This window comes from Sparus aurata, chromosome 10 (genome assembly GCF_900880675.1).
Source record: "Sparus aurata chromosome 10, fSpaAur1.1, whole genome shotgun sequence".
Taxonomy (NCBI): Eukaryota; Metazoa; Chordata; class Actinopteri; order Spariformes; family Sparidae; genus Sparus; species Sparus aurata.
In genome coordinates this window covers 3,164,161-3,186,448 of record NC_044196.1, presented here as the reverse complement: position 1 = coordinate 3,186,448, position 22,288 = coordinate 3,164,161, and positions in this window count along the sequence as shown.

Sequence of the window (22,288 nt, the reverse complement as noted above, 5' to 3'; positions counted from 1 at the left end):
GAAATACAAAAACACTTCATACAGACAGAAGCCAGGCTTCCCTGTATTACAAAGGTGGCTCTCTTTTTACCCGGCTAGATCACCATGGTAACTTATGCTTAGCTCATAACCTGGTCCCGACCAGGTTCTGTTCAGAGTTTAATCATAAAATCGGCTCTAAAAGCGCCGCTGTTTCACTATTTAACTCATTTACAGCTGGCGTCACCTTTACTTTGAAAGTCCAGTGGAGCTGGATCAGAACGGAGCATTTGTACGGAGGGAGAGATCGCGCTGATCCGCTGCTGTTGACTTTCTCTCCGCGTCTCCGCCTACAGATGTTCAGCTGAGGGGATACGCTGCTCAGCTGATGATCCGACTCGCGTCAGGAGGTCATTTATTAGGCTATAGCCTGTTTACTTTATATACAGCCAGTCACCACTAAAAGAAGTTGTGTGCTCGCAGCAGGACAGATAGGCTAATTTAACTTAATGTGGCCATGAATAAATTAACTGTTTCGCCTGTTATGTGTTGCCCAAATGCAAATCTTGAGTAGGTCTACTCTGTTTTCTCACATTTAAAAAGGTCTTTGTACAGAGACAACATGAGATTTGCTTGTAGCTACAGCACCTAAAAACCCACTGTAACCTATTTTCATACGCACACCCAGCCTCGCTTTCAATAAAACACACACTGGCATTTTATAATTGCGATCAGTGAAATATATGAAAACAATATAAAACACAGTTTAAAACAACAGTTGTTGTTGCTCTAAAGCTTCATATTTAAAAGCAGCTCAATGTAGAGCTGTCAGAAATTAAAATCAGCCTCCTCTTGTCATATTTGCAGCAACACTGTTGCTTCAGGCTGTGATCAGGCTTTTTTGTATCGCTCATACTCTCTCCATTAAAACAACCTGCTCCTCTTGGCTGAAATCAGCCCGTTGTCACTCCATTTAGTGAGGAAGTGAGCCTCCTTCAGTACAGGCCTAAGGTTAAACTCATAATATATGGTTAAACCTTTGAACTGAAAGGTTTATCACACTATTGGTCTTAAAATGTGAAAATTCTAAATTAAGAAATGTAATCAAAATGTAATCAAATGTAATTAGTTACATTACTTTGAGAAAGTAATTGAAATAGTTACACTACTATTACATTTTCAACAGGGTAACTTGTAATTGTAACCAACTACATTTCCAAAGTAATCTTCCCAACACTGTGTGTAAGTGTCGATCCCCGAGTGCGACCTGACAGGCAAGCTTGAGGAGCGGTTCACCTTTACTCTCTTGTAGACTTGTAGTTCTCGAGACCGGTCTCGAGACCACTTTTTTGTGGTCTTGGTCTTGTCACGGCCTCGACAGTCTTTGGTCTCGGTCTTGCCTCGGTCTCGGGTCTCTCGGTCTTGCAATGTCTCGGACTGGCTGAGCGGTCTCGAAGGGATTTGTAACCTATAATATCACAGTTTCTTTTTTTTGATATCATTATACGCCCCCTTCAAGTGGTACCAATCACATGCACTTTGTGACACAGACGGCGTTGGCGCTCGTCCTCTCAACCTTTTTGACTGTTTGCCAATTGAATGGCTTTGACTTCAGCTAACGAAAGGCTGTAGCATTGGTCGTCTGTTTGGATTTCAGTTTTCCCGCTGAAAACCACCACCACCACCGTGCGTGGTGATGGTGGTGGGGGGGGAGGGAAAGGGGGGTGTACGGCACGGTATGGTATGGTACAGTGTCACTGCACACAGTCCTTCTGTCAATCAGTGAGAGCACACACACACACACACACACAGAGACGACCTTAAGAAATCATTAACAGGTGGCTATAATTATTATGATTGTTGTTGTTATTATTACAGTTATTGTTATTATACTGTCATCAGCAGCATCCTGTTTAATCCTGTATTATGTTTGTGTGTATGTGTGTGTGCCCCTTTTTCCAGACCTTTTGATCAGAGAGGTAGACCAAGATGCAACTGCTGCACCTCTAGCAGAAGATGCAGAAGATGCAGGAGAATTGTGCCGTGACTCACCGCCACCCCTGAAACAACAGCGTCTTCTTTCACGCTACAATGCGTCTAAGATGCAGCACAGCACAACCCGGGACTCGAGCATTACTGCACAAATAAGCAAGTACCTGGACAACATGAATGACTATGACTGTGATGCACTGACCTTTTGGTCAAAAACCAAGAGCATTTCCCTCAACTACTCAATGTCGCCTTAAAAGTCCTCTCCGTCCCTGCCTCTTCTGCCCCAGTAGAGAGAGTTTTTAGCAGAGGAGGCATTCTAATGAGACCCCACAGAGCACGGCTAGGCCATAAGAAGCTGCAGTGTTTAGTGTTCTTGAAGTGCAATCAACGACAGCTTTAACATGTGAACTCACATACATCAAGTAAACACACTCATACTACTGACATGCTTACACTCCCCAGCACACACTCACAAAACTACAGACACACAAATGGTTTCACACAGAAAGCTACAAAAAAGACACATACACAGAGGACACACTCACTCAACACACAAATGGGTGCATGATACAGTATGCCTTTCGTTCTACAGTTTTAATGTATTAGTTTATGTATCTGTTCTTTGTTTGTGATGTCTGTGTTCTATTGTTCTTGTCCCACTGAACTACAGGCTTCATATATATAAGTGTGTTATAATTGAGATGCCATTGCACACATCAAGGTGACAGAATCTTGTGATCACTAGTTCTTCCTCTTGCTAATGTACAATTTGAAGTACAGTTTTGTAAACTATTTGTATTTTGCATTTGATTTGATGCATTTTTTGGTGCACCTGCGTGTGTGTCTATGTATTTAATTACAGTATTGTGCTTATAATGGCCTTGTTTGAATAAATATATGGCATCATTGGCCTTTGAATAATATATGCATATCGTTGTGATTGATTTAGCATTAGGCCTATGCCATTTCAGTGATGCTGATATTATACAGTGTAATTTGGCTACTATAATGGGAAATAATGCAATTTCAAGTTGATAATTATGTGTATCTTCAATATTTAAAATTCATCTACAGATTAAATCCAATATAAATCAGTAACATATTTGCCATTCGTTAGACTTTTTTGAGGTGAAGGGTGGTGTTGGAGGCTTGTTATTCTGTTAGACAACTTTGGGACGATAGTCGTGTCAGTCCTTAACAGCACTCAATAGTCAATCCTTAAATAGTGTAGAAATAGCGGTCATGCAATTGCTACACATATTTGATTTCAGTCAATTGATGAAAACATTTATAGTGAGTTCACACACAAGACATGCACTGTCTCTGTATTATTGTGCCTGTAGTTGAAATAATACAATCTCATATTTATACTAAGCAGCTGAACCCAGTATGGTGCTTATGTTCTACAACTCATGCAAAATGGCAAAAAAAAATGTTTTTTGTTTTTTTTGGTCTCGGTCTCGGTCTCGGTCTTGAGCTGAACTAGTCTTGGTCTTGACTTGGTCTGTCTTGGTCTTGGTCTTGTCTTGGTCTTGATACTCTCTGGTCTTGGTAGTGTCTTGGTCTCGGTTTAGGCGGTCTTGACTACAAGTCTACTCTCCTGCCAGTCAGGTCGCACTCGGGGATCGACACTTTTTGTCTGCCATGACGGCCACGTTAGTTACTGCATGACTCTGGCTGTGTCCCAGTTCAGGGGCAGCATCCTTCGCCGCCAGCAAAGGCAGGGTCCTTCAGAGAGACCTGCAGGCCACGTCAGCCTGTTGTGAAGGGGACAGTCTACCCTTCGCAGCATTTCCTGGTTGCGTCACTATTAATGCAGCCCAGGTCTGTGAAAGTGACAAGAAGAGTAAAGTTTGACTGTCAGATCTGTTTGAGCTTCAGGAATTCCTGATTTCCTTTTTAATCCTCCTGCTTGTGGAGGAAGAGGAGTAGCGGCTCTTGTTTATCTCCGGCTGAGAGGACCGTGGAGAGGTAAACCTGTTATTGAACCCACATAATGTTATCAATGTTATCATTATTAGCTTAGCTTACGTTAACAGTTTGGGCTCATTAACATAATTTAAAAAGAACTCATACATTAAGTAAATAACAACAGCTATAATGTAAGGATTGTCCTCTGGACAGTGGCGGCTCTGGACCAGTTTTGTTAGGGGGGCCAGGTTGGGGCCGGCTTTTTTGTTAGGGGGCACATACAATCCGGAAAAAAGACAAATCCCTCGTTCAGACAAAACAGTGTTTCCAATTTCAACAATTTTGATTGGGTAGTAAACTGCTGAGACACTTTATTTCCGCCTTTCCCTTCAGCACAAAATCATTGCAAGAAATCTGTCATTGTATTATTGATGCAGACTCCCTGTCGGGGGGGCCACAGGGGGGTCCAGACTCAGAGTTACGGGGGCACTGGCCCCTGTTGGCCCTCCCCTAGAACCGCCCCTGCCTCTGGAGCAGAGAAGAGCCTCACCATCCTCTCTGCAGCCTCATGTCCTGCTTCATCCTCCTCCTTTCACCTGGTGGTCATCTACAGACCTCTGACTCCCAGTTACTAGAAGAGTTCTCTGAATCTCTTGCAGATCTTGTGACACGTTCAGATCAGATCCTAATTATTGGGGATTTTATATCCATTTAAAAGCCTTCTGAAGCCTTCTGACCCTCCAAGTGAAGCTTTTCTGGGACTTCTTGATATTTCTGGCTTCATTCAGCTTGTTCATGAACAGACTCAGTCCAGTGGAAACACTCTTATTTGGTGACAATTTTATTCTACTTTCTAATTCCAGCAGCACTTTAAACTCCTTTTTATAAATGTTGATGTCATTATTGTGGTAATTTGGAAGTAATTTCATAAACACTCACACACTCATATCCCTAACTGATGTATTTTACAGGTAGAGAACTTTCATGGTCAGCAGGGGAGTAATTATGTAGTCATGTATTTATTAAATGTCTTTGAAATTACTTCCAAATTACCAAAATGATGACCTCAAGATGTCTAAAAGAAATCACCCCAACAGGATTTAGTAACATATTAGTCATTTTACTGCTATATTTCTACAGGGCACCAGATGGTAAGTTGCGCATGCTAAAATAAACAGCAACGTTTTGGCACATTTAGCAACAAAACATGTTTAAGAAAACATATGTGATTTTTCTTTTATGTTACTTTCGACCAGATTTACAGCAATATACGTGAACTTTGTGATATTTAGTTCTCTTGTAAAAATATAATTTCAACATTAAATCTAAAAATCTAAAATCTAAAATCTTAAGTCTAAATGTTAAATATTCTCTGTCTCTTTGGGGTCTTTCAGGGTCAGACTGAGGTTTTAACAACTCGCAACACAGAATCTGCAAAGAAATAAATTAAAGAAATAAAATGAATAACAAAGAGAGTTTGAACTGGCTGGAAGCAGGTGGCTTGAAATTACAAATAGCTGCTTTAAACACAAACATCGTCTTAAGGAAGTGCAGATGTGCTCAGTGGAATCTACCAGTAAGAGTCTGACATCATTACAGACATGGTTCCCACACAGAGAGACCGTTCTGTTAAATAATAAGATCTGTTTTGTTACCAAAAGTTGGAGAGAAGAGTTTGGAGTTTACCACAAGGATTTCCAAAGTCATGTCTCAATATTTAACTGGTTCTAAGGATCAAAAGGTGACCTCTCACCAGATTTCAGAGAGGGACTTCTTGAACAGGACTTGTGTTTCTGGATACAAAACTAATCTTATTATTTAACAAAACGGTCTCTGTAGGAATATTTTCTGTCAGACTCTGAGAATAACAACCTCAGCCTGTCAGAGACAAAAACACTTCTAGTGGACTGAAGTTTGACGGTCAGAGTTGCCCATAAGGATCATGTTGCAGTTGTGTCATGGCTGCCAGCTGAGGAGATCAACTGGACGGATCCAAAACATTCATGAAGTATAAATCATTTGCATATCAAACATGTAAATATAGGTCCAGGTTAAAAAGATCCAGAATTCCCCTTAAACTTCACAAAAGCTCAGACAAGTAAACTCTCCTTACAGAAAAACACTCTGTACTGTGTCCACTAACAAATCATTGAATAAACACCAGAAAGACATTCTGTTGTTTGTGAATTCTTTATTAGACAAATTGTCGACACAACACTGGTGTCACGAATAGGACGCTCAACTGATCTGACAACAGACACACAGAGTCCCTGAAACCTCTGCTGGAAAGACAGGATAGAAGAAGAGTTCAGAGGTCTGAGGACGGGATCGAATCATCACAGTGTTTGTTGATTAAACAAAGACAGATAAAGTTCATACACAGGTGTCTTTCAGCTCAGAGGAATCTTCAGAATTACAAATGCTTGAACATAGGAAAGTCATTTGCTTGTTTGTGAATTTAATATGGGATGAACTGTCACCACAACAGGAACTCTGATTTATAGCCAAACACAACTTCAACATATTTAAATTGAACACATTCAGTTTCCTCAACAACACAAACACTGAACAAAACACAAAATAACCATGAGAACATTTAACATTTGACTCACACAGTTTTGGTTGAACACTTTTGGAGTCTTGTTTCAGACTTCCTGCTTTCAGTTTGGATCTAAAAATACTTTTTCAATACGCAGTAACTGGAAACATGTTTGCTTCTCGTGGTACAACAATATCCAACTTCCTAGTGTGTCAGTATTCAGACAACATATTCAACTCTACAGACACATTTGTAATTATCTTGTAGGAAAGTGCTGAACTGTGTTGTTTTCACTGGTCTCATCACAGTCTTCAGTCTGAGTCTCTGGAGTCTTCAGTCCTGTCTTCAGACTCTGGTAAATGTCTGTCTGGATCTGAGATTCTGGCTGGTTCTGGTTCCACTAGTACGTCTGTCCATCTGTTCAGCTGACTAAGTTTGGTTATGATGAAGCTGTGACGTGATAAAACGATCTCACTTGTGTTGATTTAACGTGCCACCCCGGGTGAATGTTTTCTCACAACCGCTTCAACAGAAGGGTTTCTCTCCTGTGTGCACGGCCACGTGTCGGGTTATACTTCTCTTATGTCTAAATTTATTATTCAATTATTTACCACATTCAGAGAAAAGAAATGTTTTTTCTCCTGTGTGAAACCTGATGTGTGTGATAAGATTTTCCTGTCAGCTGAATCTTTAACAACATTCACAACAACTAAATGGTTTCTCTCCTGTGTGAATCTTTCTGCGTCTGTCGAGATGGCACTGGTAGTTGAATCTTTTACCACAGTCACAACAACTAAATGGTTTCTCTCCTTTCTGAATCCTCTTACGAATCCTCAGTTTTGAGTTTTTGCCAGATCTTTCATCACAGTCAGAGGAAGTAAACTGTTCCTTGTCAGTACCACATCCTACACCACTTACAGGGACTTCAATGTTTTTCTGAGAGTTTAAACTTGACTGAGGTTCTTTGATCTCACTGCAAACATCATCATTGTCTTCAGCCTCGGGTTCAGGAGAGTCTCCTGTCCTGTCTTCAGTCCCTGATTGTAAATGTCTATCTGGAACTTAGTTCCTGGCTGGTTCTGGTCCACCACAGTCATCATGAACATCATGAGAAATATTGATCAATTCAAACAGTGTGAAAGTGTAATATTGTGTTGGAAATTTAATTCTGAAAATTCTACATTTGTTTAGGTAAAAAGAAAAACAATCAACAACAATACAATCACATGTTAAATGTTGATTTTAAGCTCTTTTCTGCACCTACATTTTGACGCTTCATGCTCCTTGATAACCTCCAATTTCAAATTTCTTGCGCCCACAATAAAGCTTTTATGCTGCATTCAGACAAAACGCTAAGAAAATATTCATGCTGTATTACTCACACTTTTTTGACTGCAGGGTTGTTAACTCTAAATCATGTCTACTCGCACAACGTGAATAGAACGTGAATAGAACCGTGAACGCGTGGCACCCAGCCAGAGTCTGCAGCTTCCAGCGCTACCTGAAGCTAACAGGTGAACAGTTCTCAGCTGTGTAGCATCTGTCCATCTGTCTCCTCTGAGTGGCAGCTTCTTAACAGGTGTGTTAAAAACAATAGATCTGTCTTGCCACATTGATGTGAACCCAAAACAAAGAGATTCCTCTGTGATTTGACCGCAATGAATAAATCAAGAGGACACCGAAATAACAACATCATAATGTCGCCTTGTAAAAAGCCTGAATTCATGCTACCTGAGGCTGGAAATTAGCCTCCAGGAGGAACAGTAGAGACTGTTGAGCCCTGATTTTCACTGAGACTTGGCTGAACTCAACCGTCCCGGACACCATTTACATGGAGGGGCTAACATCATTCTGGGCGGTCAGGAGCTGAACTCTCAGGGATAAAACTCGGGCTGCTGGAGTGAATATACATAAATAACTACAAATAACCACAATAGTCTCTAGTCACTGCTCTCCTACATTAAACTCCTGACTGTTATATGTCGCCCTCTCTACATACCCAGGGAACGTACTGTGATGTCATCATGGCAGTATACATTTCCCCAGTGAAGACACTGAGGAGGTCTTGAACACTCAGTACTGCTCCATCAGTGAGCTACAGTCCACACATCCTGTTGGAGAGGTCTCTGTTGCTGCAGACTTCAACCAGGCCAACATGAAGAAGGTTCTCCCTGTTATCACTGTAAATAAAATATATTTTTGTGCGTTCATTTTTAGCTGCAATTATTGATCACTGCATTATAGGGAACTAGCGTAGAGAAAGGAGCCACATGAGCAATGTAGAAGTGTGATAATTTACAAAGCAGAAATGTGCAGAAGTGAAAATAGCAAGATAAGGAGGTGGAAAGTACATTGTCTGTGTATACTCCTTCTAAGGTCTCCGAAGTGTCTACGTTGTAGGTCAACCAAAGGGCAGCAGTTTCGGCAGTTAGGAACTGGAAGTGTAGGTTCTGCTCTTTTTGCAGAGAAAGAGGAAACACAGCCAGGACTACCGGCAGCAGCTGCACGTGGAGGTCACATGGAGTCAGATAGTAACGAGGCGGGAGATGGAGTCAGATCCACGAGCCAATCCTGTTAAAGGTCGAGAGCCAACGGACCAATCCAATGGAAGAACACATTCATGCACTATTCAACTCTACATAGTATAATAGACTGGGTCAGGGACAGAAAGGGCTGTCAGACTTCGTGATTTGACATTGATTTGAGACCGAATATCTTCTCCTATCGCTTCATTAAAATATCACGCAGGACTCGGATGACACATAGACTGAAGTGTAGGTAGAGGAGCTCGAGTCCAACATCACCAACATGAGATTGTGTGACTCGGGGAGTTTACACACAAACCATCAGTACACTAACATCAAGGGGGCTTTTAAAGCAGTCCGCAGCCCCACCTGGGCTCCTCTGACTGGGCATAAGTGTGTTGCAGGACTGCTTTGAATGTTCTGTCTGCTTTATGTTTAAAGTTACAGCCACTGAACAGCAAACAGTCAATGTGGAGCAGAATGCAGAAGCTGTAACTGGATACAAACACTAATGCATAGAAGATGTCTGTGTCATAAAACCAGAAACCCTGGCTGACCAATGAGGTGCGAGCAACTCAAAAAGTATAAATAATGCTCAGAACTTGATAACATTTATCCCATTGAAATATTGACTGTGAAAGAGATGCTGTATGATTACTATATATAAACTGCAAGTAGTTGTACTACAGACTTAATTGTCTTATTATTTCACTTAGCCAATTCCCCAAGAGTTTCTGAAAATGACAATGTATGGGGAAAAATGTTTTGTTACTGTTCTGTTGTTTCTGAACAAAAACTTTTATCATGTTGATAAAGTATTTTCTATTTACAAATCGTTGCCCAAATTCTGTTCTGGGTTTTATCTAATTAATACTCCAAAGGAAAAATCACAAAAACACTTAAAGGTCATGAAAATTCATTCAGATTTAACACATTTATGATACAGCCACTTTAATTATCAAAAGGTATCGTTGTTGGCGATACTGGCGCTGTATTTACTCGGTATGGATCGAAACATAATCCTGCAGTATCGCAAACCATCAAACAGATTTCCTAACAGAATATTAACTGAAAGTACAAAAAGCACTAACACATCCAGACTGTCACTACGTCACTACCGTGGACGGCTCATTTCTAATCGATCATCAATAATCAGAAGAAAAGCGATCTGAGCGGTGCAGCGCAGCGCGAGCCTCTGACGGTTTGCTACGGCAACTCCACCGGGACAAACCTCGCAGCTGCGCGTTAACCGAACCTCCTTTGTTTTCATTCTAACGTGTAAACATGTCGTTATTTTAACACAAAGAAAGGAATATCTTCATGTAAAACGTTTACCGAATCAACAAGAAGGCTCGAATAGTTCAGAAAGTGATGTAGACTGAGTTTCAGAGATTATAAAGTGTCTATTAACTCAACAACTCACTAAATTGAGAGATTTTTAAGGGAGTCTGGGGACTTTCTCCAAGAAGTAGCCTACATAAGTTACATAATTAGTGTATAATGAAGAGCACAGCTACCTCTAATTCAACCACTAGATTAATTTATATTGAACTACATGTACGTGCTCCATATATACCATGTAATGTAATGTAATATAATATGATAAATATTATATAATTGAAAAGTGACTCTGATCCATCAGATTTGATCTTCATGTCTGTGTACATGAAGATGTGTGAGTGTCGTTATTTCACGTGTCTTTATTCAGAACAGAAAACACTTTTCAAAAGCAGTCACTAGGTGGCGGTACAACGCCTTCTCAACACTGTCAAATTACTGTTTTTACACTCCCACTTAATTTTACAGCATTTAAGCACTTGAGCAATTTCCACAGCTAAGATCAGTGCTTGACCTCACAAATAATATCAAAATAATAAATCCTTTCAAACTTACAAGATTTTCTGTCCTCACTTCTTTTTGCCCTGCTTACAGGTTCCATAACACATTGAGCAGTAAACAGTACAGTAAGCATATTAGGCAGACTTAAACAGGGTAAAGTCCAATCTCTCCTCTGAGGTACTCAAACTTTTGTCTTGTCAGTGGCTTGGTCAACATATCTGCCTTCATATCAACTGTTGGACAATACTGCACTCGTATTTGCCCATTCTGCACACATTCACCTATGTAATGGTAGTGAATGTCTGTGTTTAGTCTGTTTTTATGTTTAGAATGATTGACAGGATTCTTTGTGATTGCGATGTCTCCTTGATTGTCCTCCATGGTCACTGTAGGCGAATCACTCATTCCAAGATCAGTCAGCATCTCTTCAGCCAGGTACCTTCTTGAGCTGCTTGGCTGAGTGCGACATACTCAGCTTCTGCTGTTGAAAGTGCAACAGTTGCCTGTTTCTTGCTGAACCAACTCAGGAACAATATATTACCAGTTGTTGAGCGACGGTCATCCTGATCTCCGGCCCAATCAGCATCTGAGAAACCAATCACAGTTCCTGACTCTGACTGCTCATACTTGAGGGCAACGTTCACTGTACCCATCAAGTATGGAAACATTCTCTTCACAGCCGTCAGATATGCAGCATTTGGATTTGCATTGAACTTTGACACAACACTCACTGCTTGTGCTATGTCTGGTCGTGTGGCCATTGCAGCGTACAGTAAACTACCTACCATGGACTGATAAGTGCTTGGGCTTCACGGGTTTACTGACACCATCATCTTTTCTCAACTTTACATTTGCATCAGCAGGGGTTGCAATGGGGTTCTGACGAATGGCTTCAATGTAATGCTTCTGATGAAGAAAGACACAGTTCTTTGCTTTGTCTTGGACAACAGAGATGCCAGGATATAGGACAGCTCCCCATGTCCTTCATCTTGTAGCGCTTCTTGAAAGGTTGTTTCAACTCATCCACGCTTTCTGTTGATTCTGTGATCAACATCAGATCATCAACATACACAGCTAGTATTTCTAGCTCCTGTCCAGATCTTACAAACACACATGGGTCTGATGTGCTCTGTTTAAAGCCAACTTCTTTCATAAACTCTGTGAAAGCATTATAATATAATATAATATAATATAATATAATATAATATGATATAATATAATATAATATAATATAATAAAGTCAGATTTGATCTCCATGTCTGTACATGAAGGTGTGTGAGAAACTAAAGCTAGCTGGGAGCATCTCACTCTCCGGCTTCTCCTCCGGTTCACAGCAGCTGCAAATAAAACCTGAGTTGTGACCTGAAGTTTCCCTTTTTAATACACTGAGCTGCTGGGCTGTTGCAGTCCCTCCTGACCAGCCGGCTGCTGCTCTTCTGGGATCATCCTCCTCCTCTGGAGCCTCTCTTCACTGCTGGAGTCTCTGTGAGGCCACTTGTGTAGATTACAGCTTCAGAACCTCAGTAAACCCTGAATCTGCCTATATTATAACACCTGGAGCAAAGCTTGCTGCATGAACTGTGTTCACTACATTTTACTGACAGAAGTTTTAAGCAAAACATGTAGTTATTGGTCAAAAATGATGAAACATTTTCATTAAAGATGATAAAATATGTAACAAATGTGAACAAAGACCCACATGGAGCTGTTGACAGGACTTATGCAGCAAGAAACCTTTGTACCATCAGAGTACCACAAAGTTAAAATATGAAAGAATGTCCATTTATACATTGATTAAATCATCTTTTTATTCTAAAAGCTTACAGCAATAATTAGTTTATGCATTATATGTATATATATTTGACTTTTGGTGAGTATTTCCATCGAAGGTTTGGTCTGAAGTTTCTAACTGTGGTCAGACGCCATTAAAGTTCTGGACCTGTAAATAAACCACTTCAGATTAATGAGGGATGTTTTAGTGTTTCTCTTTATTTTGTGACATTTGTGAATTTGTTCCCTTATTACAACTTTTATCATGTATTCTTCAGCTCAGAGAGTAGGTAGACTTTTATTTTGTAAAGTAGAAAGCGAGCCTTTCTCAAACAGGAAGTTCCGTGCGTGCCTTTCAAAGCCGCCATCACAGCGGCCGTTAACTCAACACACTGATCAGCTGTTTTAATCTCTCTGATCTGCTCCGACCGATGATGACGTGTGCTGACGAAACGCTCGTGATATCAGGATGAACATATCGATCAGGTCCGGATCCAGGGGCGGATCTAGAAACATATTTATGGGGTGGCGAGAGGGGGGCAGGAATTTTTGAGGGGTGGCAACATATGGTTGACGTATATATACTGAATTTAATCACAGTACACAAGGACATGGGCTGCCATTTACAAACTCATACAGACAACTTTATCTCATGCAGTCAATGTCTTGTATTTGAGGTTTCATGTGAAACAGTACATATTAGGAATAAGTGACCATACAATGTGATCTCAATTAATAGGAGATGGAAGTATGGTAACACTACTGTAGATGGGCCATTATCACAGGAAAGGCATTAAGGTAAGACACAGGTGATAAGTGGCAGATGTGTGAGAGGGGAAGCAAACAGATTTGACTGTGTCAGAGTGCCAGTGTTGCAGACAGCATTTGTACAAGAAGAAACAATCCAAATAAAAACTTACCATGAAGATCTATGGACTGAGCTGTACTAAGGTGAGCGTAAATACACTGTAGTAATAAATGGGCACGGCACTCAAACAAGGTGCTGGACATCGCTTTTATTGTTTACTCAGAACACACATTCTCCCTATTTGTCCCTCAGTAGCTTGAACACTGTTTGACAGGTCAGGTCTTTACTGATAAAGTCATGAGAAATACAGTACAATATATACAGTATTCACAGCAGTTAAGGAGACATGAAAGGGACATTTCATGCATGTAAATCTGAGCTGCTGTATCAACAAATTACACAAAAAGGCTCACAGAGTTACAAAAGGGTATGTTACATAAGAACATCTCCATCAACCTGAAAAGAAGTCATATAAAAGTCCATTTTGCCCCCAGTCTGAAAAAGTACAAAAACATTGTGTGAGTAGGTTCATACAGGCTGTATACTGTACATGTAAAAGAAGAGACATTAAAAAACTATAACACAGTTTTTCCTCTATAAATATTTGTAGCAGCGGTGCTCTGAGTCATTAACTTACAAAATCTAGGAGGGTCCGGAAGAACATTTTGAAATATAACCCTTTAAATAAAGACTACTGGTGAGATTTGTGAAAAAATAAATTGACAGATTGAGACTTACAAAAAATGTCACAATGCAGAAACGTATTTGTTGAATCTAATTTATTTTTAAATACCGCTGCTTATATACTGCTGGTTTGGAGTCAGTGGGTCACATGACATTGAAGATATCGAAAAAACTGCAGTTATTTAGTATGAATATATTTGTGCTCAGTAATTTAATGACGGTCCCTAAATCAGTGTCCAGTGATTCAGCTGGAGGCTCTGGGAGGTGAGCTGACCGTCCTCCTGCTGCTAACACTGGGTGAACCTCAGTAAAGTCACAGCTGGGACCACAAACAGAAACCACTGTCTTTCATTTCAGCTTTTTTCCAGTTACGATAACCCTTGAATGAGATGAAAACAGTCCTTGGAGCATCGGGAGGGAAAAATGCCTACAAGCAAAACAGTGCGCTGCATGTTTGGATTGCGAGTCTTCTAACCAGGTGAGATTTGTACCAGTGGCTGCAGAAGATTCTCCTGCTCCTGGAGGGACTCAGGGAAACTCTCTTGCTTTGGCTGCACTGGCACCTCACACCTGGACATGGATACGTCTAGAAGATGGAGGGAGGAAACATTAAAACTGCATTACATCTCAACTCATTATAGAATATAACTAGTAAAAACACAATCAATGTAGAACCATCATTGATTAGTTATAACCATCAGACTGTGTTAACACACACTAACATTTTAGCCTGGGAGAGTATTTTTAGGTTCATTTATTTAATTTGGGAATTTAAGCTGAGCAATAGAACTAAAATACATTGTACACAGAATATTAAAACTCTGTCCCCATCTCATCACACTTTCACTTACAAGTTTCCACAATTATTCATATTCAAGCAAACATGAATATGTATATTTATTTGAAGAAGTCCCTTTTGCATTTAAGCACTTTTTCCTAAATGCACCTTAATGTTCTGATCAAAATGTCCGTTTTTGTCACGTGTTGTTCTTATTGATATGTAACTTAGTTTACTACACAGCAACAATGTCCACACCATGTGGAGCAGCTGGACTAGAGATGGTTGGTGATGCTCAGCACTCTGCTTTCCCTTTCAGTGTCTGAGCCCTGCACGTTATCTTGTCTCTCTCTTTCTCCTCCTCATCTCGGTGTTGCTCTCCCTCCTCGTATCTTCATCGCTGTGGTGTTCTCCCTCCTCCTCCTCTCCCTGGTCGCCTTTCTCTCTCTCCTTCCACCTCATCTCCTCCTTCTACCTTGCTCACTTCATATGCTACCTTTCCTCTTCATTTCTGGAAGATTCAAAGTAACTTTACCGTGTTTTCCTTGACAGACGTTGAATCAATATTAGCTTTTGTAGCCTAACGTTAGCTTACTTTACACAGAAGTGACGTCAGACCTAGCTAACATTACATGTATAGTTAGCGAAATAACGTTCTTCAACCTGATTTTTATCATCTTAAATCAGCATCGCAGCTATACTAGCACTGTGCTTTGATATTATTTCATTTCTTGATAGATAGTTCATCAGTTTTTACCTCTTTCCTCCCGTGTCTCCTTTCCTCGCGACTCCTGCTCTTCGCTTCGCGCCACTCAGTTTTCCAAACGAAGCGTCTCTTGCTCTGACGTCATCTTGTGCTGCATTCAGGGCAGTCGGACATTGGAGATTCGCGCTCGTAGATGTCAACTTGGCCATAACTTTTCATTGGATTCGTTGCTGCCAACTGGGGAGGCAAGGCTTTCTTTTAGATGCCACCCCGGTAGATGTGAGCCCGCGCGGTGATCTGATCAGCCTGATGATGAATCGTAGTATTGATAAATTGATGAAAGAAACAAAAAGAACATCATGGATTCTCATGGCGGACGCACTGGCGTCAGAGAGCGCGCTGCGGGAGGCTGCCGCTCCTAGCAACAAGAGAGTTCAGACTTGTTACTGATTTACTAAGACAGGTGTGTCACCTTTAACACCTGAGACACATGTTTATATATCTGTAACAGATGTGTTTCATCAGGAGGTTTAAAGATGTTATTAATATAAAATATAATCTGTCATAAAGAGGAACATGTGATCAGCTGTTTAACATCATCACATCGATCCAGATGTGACTGTTTACTCAGTATCAATATCTTTTATTTTCTTTCTTTTTATGGTTTATTATCTTTATTAATAAAGTGCTGCAGCCTGCTGGGCGACATTGTGTGTGTTATTCTCTATAACATGGTGTTAAAATGTCACCCAGACACACAGAATCTGATCTCAGGTAAATATACTAAAGTATATTCAGCACTTTCAGATTATTTGTATGAATATAAGAGTTGTTTTTAATGTGATTGTTCATCAAATACATGAATTTAAAAAGTGCTGATTCAGCTCTGAGGCAGCATGTAATGTGTTATGTAACTAAAACAGTGTTTTCAATAAATGAAGTGGAGTAAAAAGCACATATTTGCAGAAATCCTCCAGTAAAGTACAAATAGCTCAGAAGTGTTCTGAGGTCCAGCAGTGGAAACGTTGTCAGAGGTAATAATCCTGCTGTGCTCATGTCGCCCTCTGGTGGTTGTTTACCAGAACATCAGTGATGAACTCTGATTGTCTGACAGGAATCTTCATCTGATATCTTATAATCTGTTCTTCATGTGTTTCTGTGAAGAAAACATGGTCCTGCAGCTGAAACACTCTGATGAAGTGAAGATGACACAGTTCCACATTAAAGACATGACGTTGGACTCAAAATAAATTAAAATATGAAAGAATGTCCATTTATTCATTGATTAAATCATCTTTTTATTTTAAAAGCTTAAAGCAATAATTAGTAAACATGTGTATATATATATATATATATTTCACTTTTGGTGTGTATTGCCATCGAAGCTTTGGTCTTAAATTTCATATAAAGTGGCATTAAAAGGTATTAAAGAGTGTTAAATGTGACATGTTTCTATCTGCAGACACTCTGTAAAGGTAATGATACATGTTGTTACTGCAGAGACTTGCTGTCACTACATCTGAGGTTGTATTTACACTTTACTGTCAGAGTTCAAAGGATCTAAACCACATGTTTCAGTCCAAACCACCATGTGACATCACTCTGACATCACTATGACATCACTGATCAATAGTCATCAATAGTGAGTGTGTAGACTGTGTGTGAGAGTCAGAGTGAAGAAGAAGCTGACGAAGTGTCCTCCTGTCTTCATCCGTCCTCCATCAGCTCCTTCACCTCCATTTAGTCTCTGATCCAAAGTCACATCAGATCAATAATCAAAGATTGACCAACAGACCGATCAAACAGATTGATCAGCCATCAGAGGAGTCGGATCAGTGGAGCTGCTTCTGTTCCTCATATCCTCTGTTTCAACTTTGATCTGAATTCTCCCTACAGAGGAGACAGAGGACAGTTAGACAGAGACAAGCAGCCCATCAGAGACAAGCAGCCAACCAGAAACAAGCAGCCAACCAGAGACAAGCAGCCAACCAGAGACAAGGAACTGACCAGAGACAAGCAGCCGACCAGAGACAACCAACCAACCACAGACAATCAGCCAACCAGAGACAATCAACCAACCAGAGACAAGCAGCCAATCAGAGACAAGCAGCCAACCAGAGACAAGCAGCCAACCAGAGACAAGCAGCCGACCAGAGACAACCAACCAGCCAGAGACAAGCAGCCAACCAGAGACAACCTACCAACCAGAGACAATCAGCCAACCAGAGACAATCAGCCAACCAGAGACAAGCAACCAACCACAGACAAGCAGCCAGACACGAGCAGCCAACCAGAGACGAGCAACCAACCAGTCACAAGCAGCCAACCACAGACAATCAGCCAACCAGAGACAAGCAGCCAATCAGAGACAAGCAGCCAACCAGAAACAAGCAGCCAACCAGAGACAATCAACCAACCAGAAACAAGCAGCCAACCAGAGACAAGCAGCCAACCAGAGACAAGGAACTGACCAGAGACAAGCAGCCGACCAGAGACAACCAACCAACCAGAGACAAGCAGCCAACCAGAGACAAGCAACCAACCAGAGACAAGCAGCCAACCAGAGAAAATCAGCCAACCAGAGAGAAACAGCCAATCACAGACAGACACACAGACCTCTGTTCTGTATCTTCATACTGACCTTTGACTTTGAGCTCCACTGTTTTCTCTCTCAGGACGTCTCCATCCTTGTAGACTTCACACCTATATCTTCCTGTGTCTGTCTCTTTGGGGTGTTTCAGGGTCAGACTGAGGTCTCCAGTCTTCAGCAGGTCTTTCTTCATCTCTGTTCGGTCTTTGTAAACCTGGTCCTGATTCTCAGGCTGGTCAGATCTGTTCTCATACAGGTGGACTGTCCTGATTGAGGGTTCATAGCAGACCCACTCCACTGTAGCGTCCTCAGGCAGATCAGGTGTAGTTTTGAAGGACAGCTGGACAGACTCCTCCCCCTCCTCCACCTCCACCTGACAGACTGAGAGGAAACAAAGCACAACATTAGCTGTTCAGACAGCAGCAGAAGTTTTGATTACAAAGTAGTAGAGAAAGCTGAAGGACAGAACCAGATGAGAGCAGCAGGTAACAGGGGACAGAAACACAGGAAGTAAAACCAGGTTTTCAAGGTGTTGGACATGATCAGAGTCCTGATGGTGTTGTGATGTTTTGTCCCTGTGGTCTTCACAGTAATGTCTCATCTCAGTGTTCAACTGCTGTTTGTTGCTTCTCTTTGTCACTTTCACATTTCTGGACGTCACATTTAACATTTTCTTTGATCAACTTCTTCAACAGGAAGTGAAGATTTGTTGAATCAGCTGAGAACTGATCATCAATCAATAACTGATACAAACTATTAAAGCTGCATTTCTTTGTTCTCAGTGATGAAAAGATTTGTTGTTTCTTTCAGCTCGTTCCTTCAACTTTCTTCTGGATCAAATAAAAACATCACGGCAGGATGCGCTGAACCAGTCAGAGAACTCTGCAGCACTGCGCGAAGTGTCTGGTGCGAGCCGATGAAGAAAGTTTTATTCACAGCGGCAGTTCTGGATCCCAGAAGTTTGGACTTTATTTTACCTGCAGCTGTGTTTTCTGGACTCTTGCTTCTCCTTTTTTGTTGATTGCTCCGTCTTGTGCGTCCTTGAGAGTGTGAGTAACAAGTTATTATTCTGTTACTGTTCTTAATTCTATCCTCAGTGTTATTTGGCAGTTTAAATTATAGCACTGTACTGTGCTTGTGCATTGGTCAAATGATGCCTGATAATATTGTTATGTTGATTAATGGTGTATGCTGTGGCTTCAGGTTTTTTTAGTTATGTCACGGCAGTGTAGTGAGAGTGCCGATGTGGCCATTAAGGGATCGTTGCACACTTATTTGTTTCACCCTCTGTGCACACTATGCCAGTGACATAGATATGGGCCTTTCTGAGCTAAGAAGTTGCTTTTTGTTGACAGCCCCTTAAATTTATATAATTTTATAAACCCTCAAATCCTGTCATTTATTCATCCCCTTTTCTGTTTCACTGCATAACTTTATTTTGCATTGTCTAATTCATGTCAGTCTGTTTCTGTGTATTATTAAAATTGCATAATGATTAATATGCACATTTCTGTTTATTTCTTTCTTTATTGTAGTAACCACACACACAGACAATATCAGCAAAGGAGTTTATTCTGCAATAAGTGAGGGGCATCTCAATGAGAGTGTGTGTGAATTGGATTCATTAACCCATCAACATCATTCCTGTTCTTACCGGACAACCTGTGGAGAGTGCAGATAAATTCTTGAGATCAGTGCCTTCTGATTTATTCATCTATTAATGATAGGTCCCAAGTTTGGTCTTCAGTTAGCCAACACCTATTTTATACAGTCACGTCTAAAAAACAGCTCGTCATCAACAACACAACAGAACACGTGTTTATAACACCACACACTGGAAAACTTTACACATCTTTCATCATTCTGTAATAATTGAAATTATTTTTAAACGAGCTTTCAACATTTTTACAAACATGAAAACAGCATCATCATCCACAGCTGTCTCTGTTCTGTTTCTTCTGCTCAGATACACCAACATCTTTGTCCTCCACACAATGAAATTAAGAAGCTGCCATTTGTCTTTATTTCTCTGAGAGGACCTGTAGCCCAGAATGAACTTCTGCTTCAAACAATCTCCCCAAATAGTCTGAAAACATGTTCCAACATGACAAACAGAGGCAGCAGTCGACAACACTCCATGAAACAATGAGAAACAGTCTCAGGATGAGACAACATGGACAGACAGGACTCACATCAGAGTTAATGACAGAGACAAACACAACACATGACAGCTGATGTCATAAAGTGGACCATACTAAATTGTTGGTGATGAGAACTCGACCTCTGTAGGACATTTTTGTTTTAATCCACTTCCACCTTGCTAGACGACCTTTAACATTCTCCCAGTTATGAAGAACAAATGAAGGATCACCTAAAAACACTCCTCAGTATTTCAGCCCCCGTCTTCCAGATCAACCCTCCAGGCACACTGTGCTTCTTCTCCACTCCACCAACACTGAGAGCTTCTCAGTATCTGTTAGACTAAATCTTATTTTTATAAAGAGAAGAAATAAATCTGACTAGAATGCACCAGTAATAGGAACACACTGAAAAGAACAAGGTAACATGATATCTTTAAATTAAGTTGTCTTGTTTGAATAGGCCAGAAATTAAACTGCAGCCTAATGGTAGGTCTATTTTCTGACATAATTTAACAGAATGACATGTTTACTTTAATTGAACTCTGCCTCATTGATCACCACGATCTTAAAGTTGGAATTATTGCCAACTCAGTTCTTGGCTTTCTTTTAACCCTCTGAAAATGATGGTGGATCATCTGGCATTAACATTAACAGTTTTTAGCAATTTTGGGTGCAAATTCAGGAGGCTCATCGAAAAATCTCGAAAGATGATTAGATGGATTACATGCATGGCAGCATGCGGTAAGGAACATTTTACTATCTTTCAACAGGCTCACCAATTATTAAATTAAAAATATCCATATCTAACCATTGGGCTGCTCCAACAAGGGCTCTGGTACGATCGATCACAGACTTCACTTATCCTGTGTGAATGTGCCGCACGAAACAAAGACATGGTGGGATAATTTCTAAATCACTTGAAGTCCCCAGGTAATACTACTCCCATGTGAATAGGGCTTTAGAAATAAAAAATAAAGTGAAAAACAACATTTTTATTTCGGGCCTTTCGAGGGCCCCCTCCCCCACTGGACCCTGGTAATCAGTCCCAGTTTACCCAGTTCGACGCCCCTCAGCTGGTTCTCAGAGTTCCTCCACTTCAGACTCCAGAGCTTTTAGTGAACTGATCAGGTCTTTGTGAAATTCTCAGTGTCCTGCTGACATAGTTTCCTAATCTGGACGTTTCCAAAATCCCACCACTGTTGTAAAGACACAAACTCAGATTTAATACTTTGTTGTTTCTTTGCAGTTTTTATCCTCCAGTCAGGCCGTGTTAAAATGCCAACAGGCACTGTTGGTTTACATGTTATAAAAACAGAAGCTGTCACAAGTGAGTGATCAGAGAAGCCAACAGGGCTGATAACACAACTTTTAAACACATTAAAATGATGTTTAAAACAATAAAGCGATCCAGCCTGGCCACAGACAGTGAGTTATGTTCAGGTGTGTCCAGGTGTTTTGTCTCTCCACACATCACACAACTCCTGAGCCTCCATGAGGTGAAGCAGACGAGTGTGAGAGGCAGCGTGAGGCTCTGCATGGTTCCTGTCTGACCTGCTGTCCTCAGTACTGTTACAACCTCCACCCATAAATACATATTCGTCATTATTACATTTATCAATCACTTCATTTAAAACATGTAGAAACACCACTCTCTCCACTCCCACAGCCGGAGCATCGATATTAATAAACACCATCTTTACGTCTTCACACACTGCTCTCACTTTTAACAGACGGCCTTTAATAACTTCTTCACTTTCTGCAGACTGAGGAAGAAAGTTTGTGGAAACAACAAGTCCAGCCCCACAACTGTTACTGGTTTGTGACTGAAGAAGGTTTCAGCAGTCCACTCTGTCCTCCAGTCAGTCTGGTTATCAGCAGTACTGTGTGTCTCTGTACCAAAATAACATCCAGCTTGTTGAGAGAACACAGCTTGAAAAGAGACGCCCTTTTCCCATCAGCCCTTGCTCCATTTATATTCAAGCTGCCTGTTCTTATGTCTCCCATAGCAGAGAAACAAGGTGTAAAACAATAAAGAGTGAACAAAGCA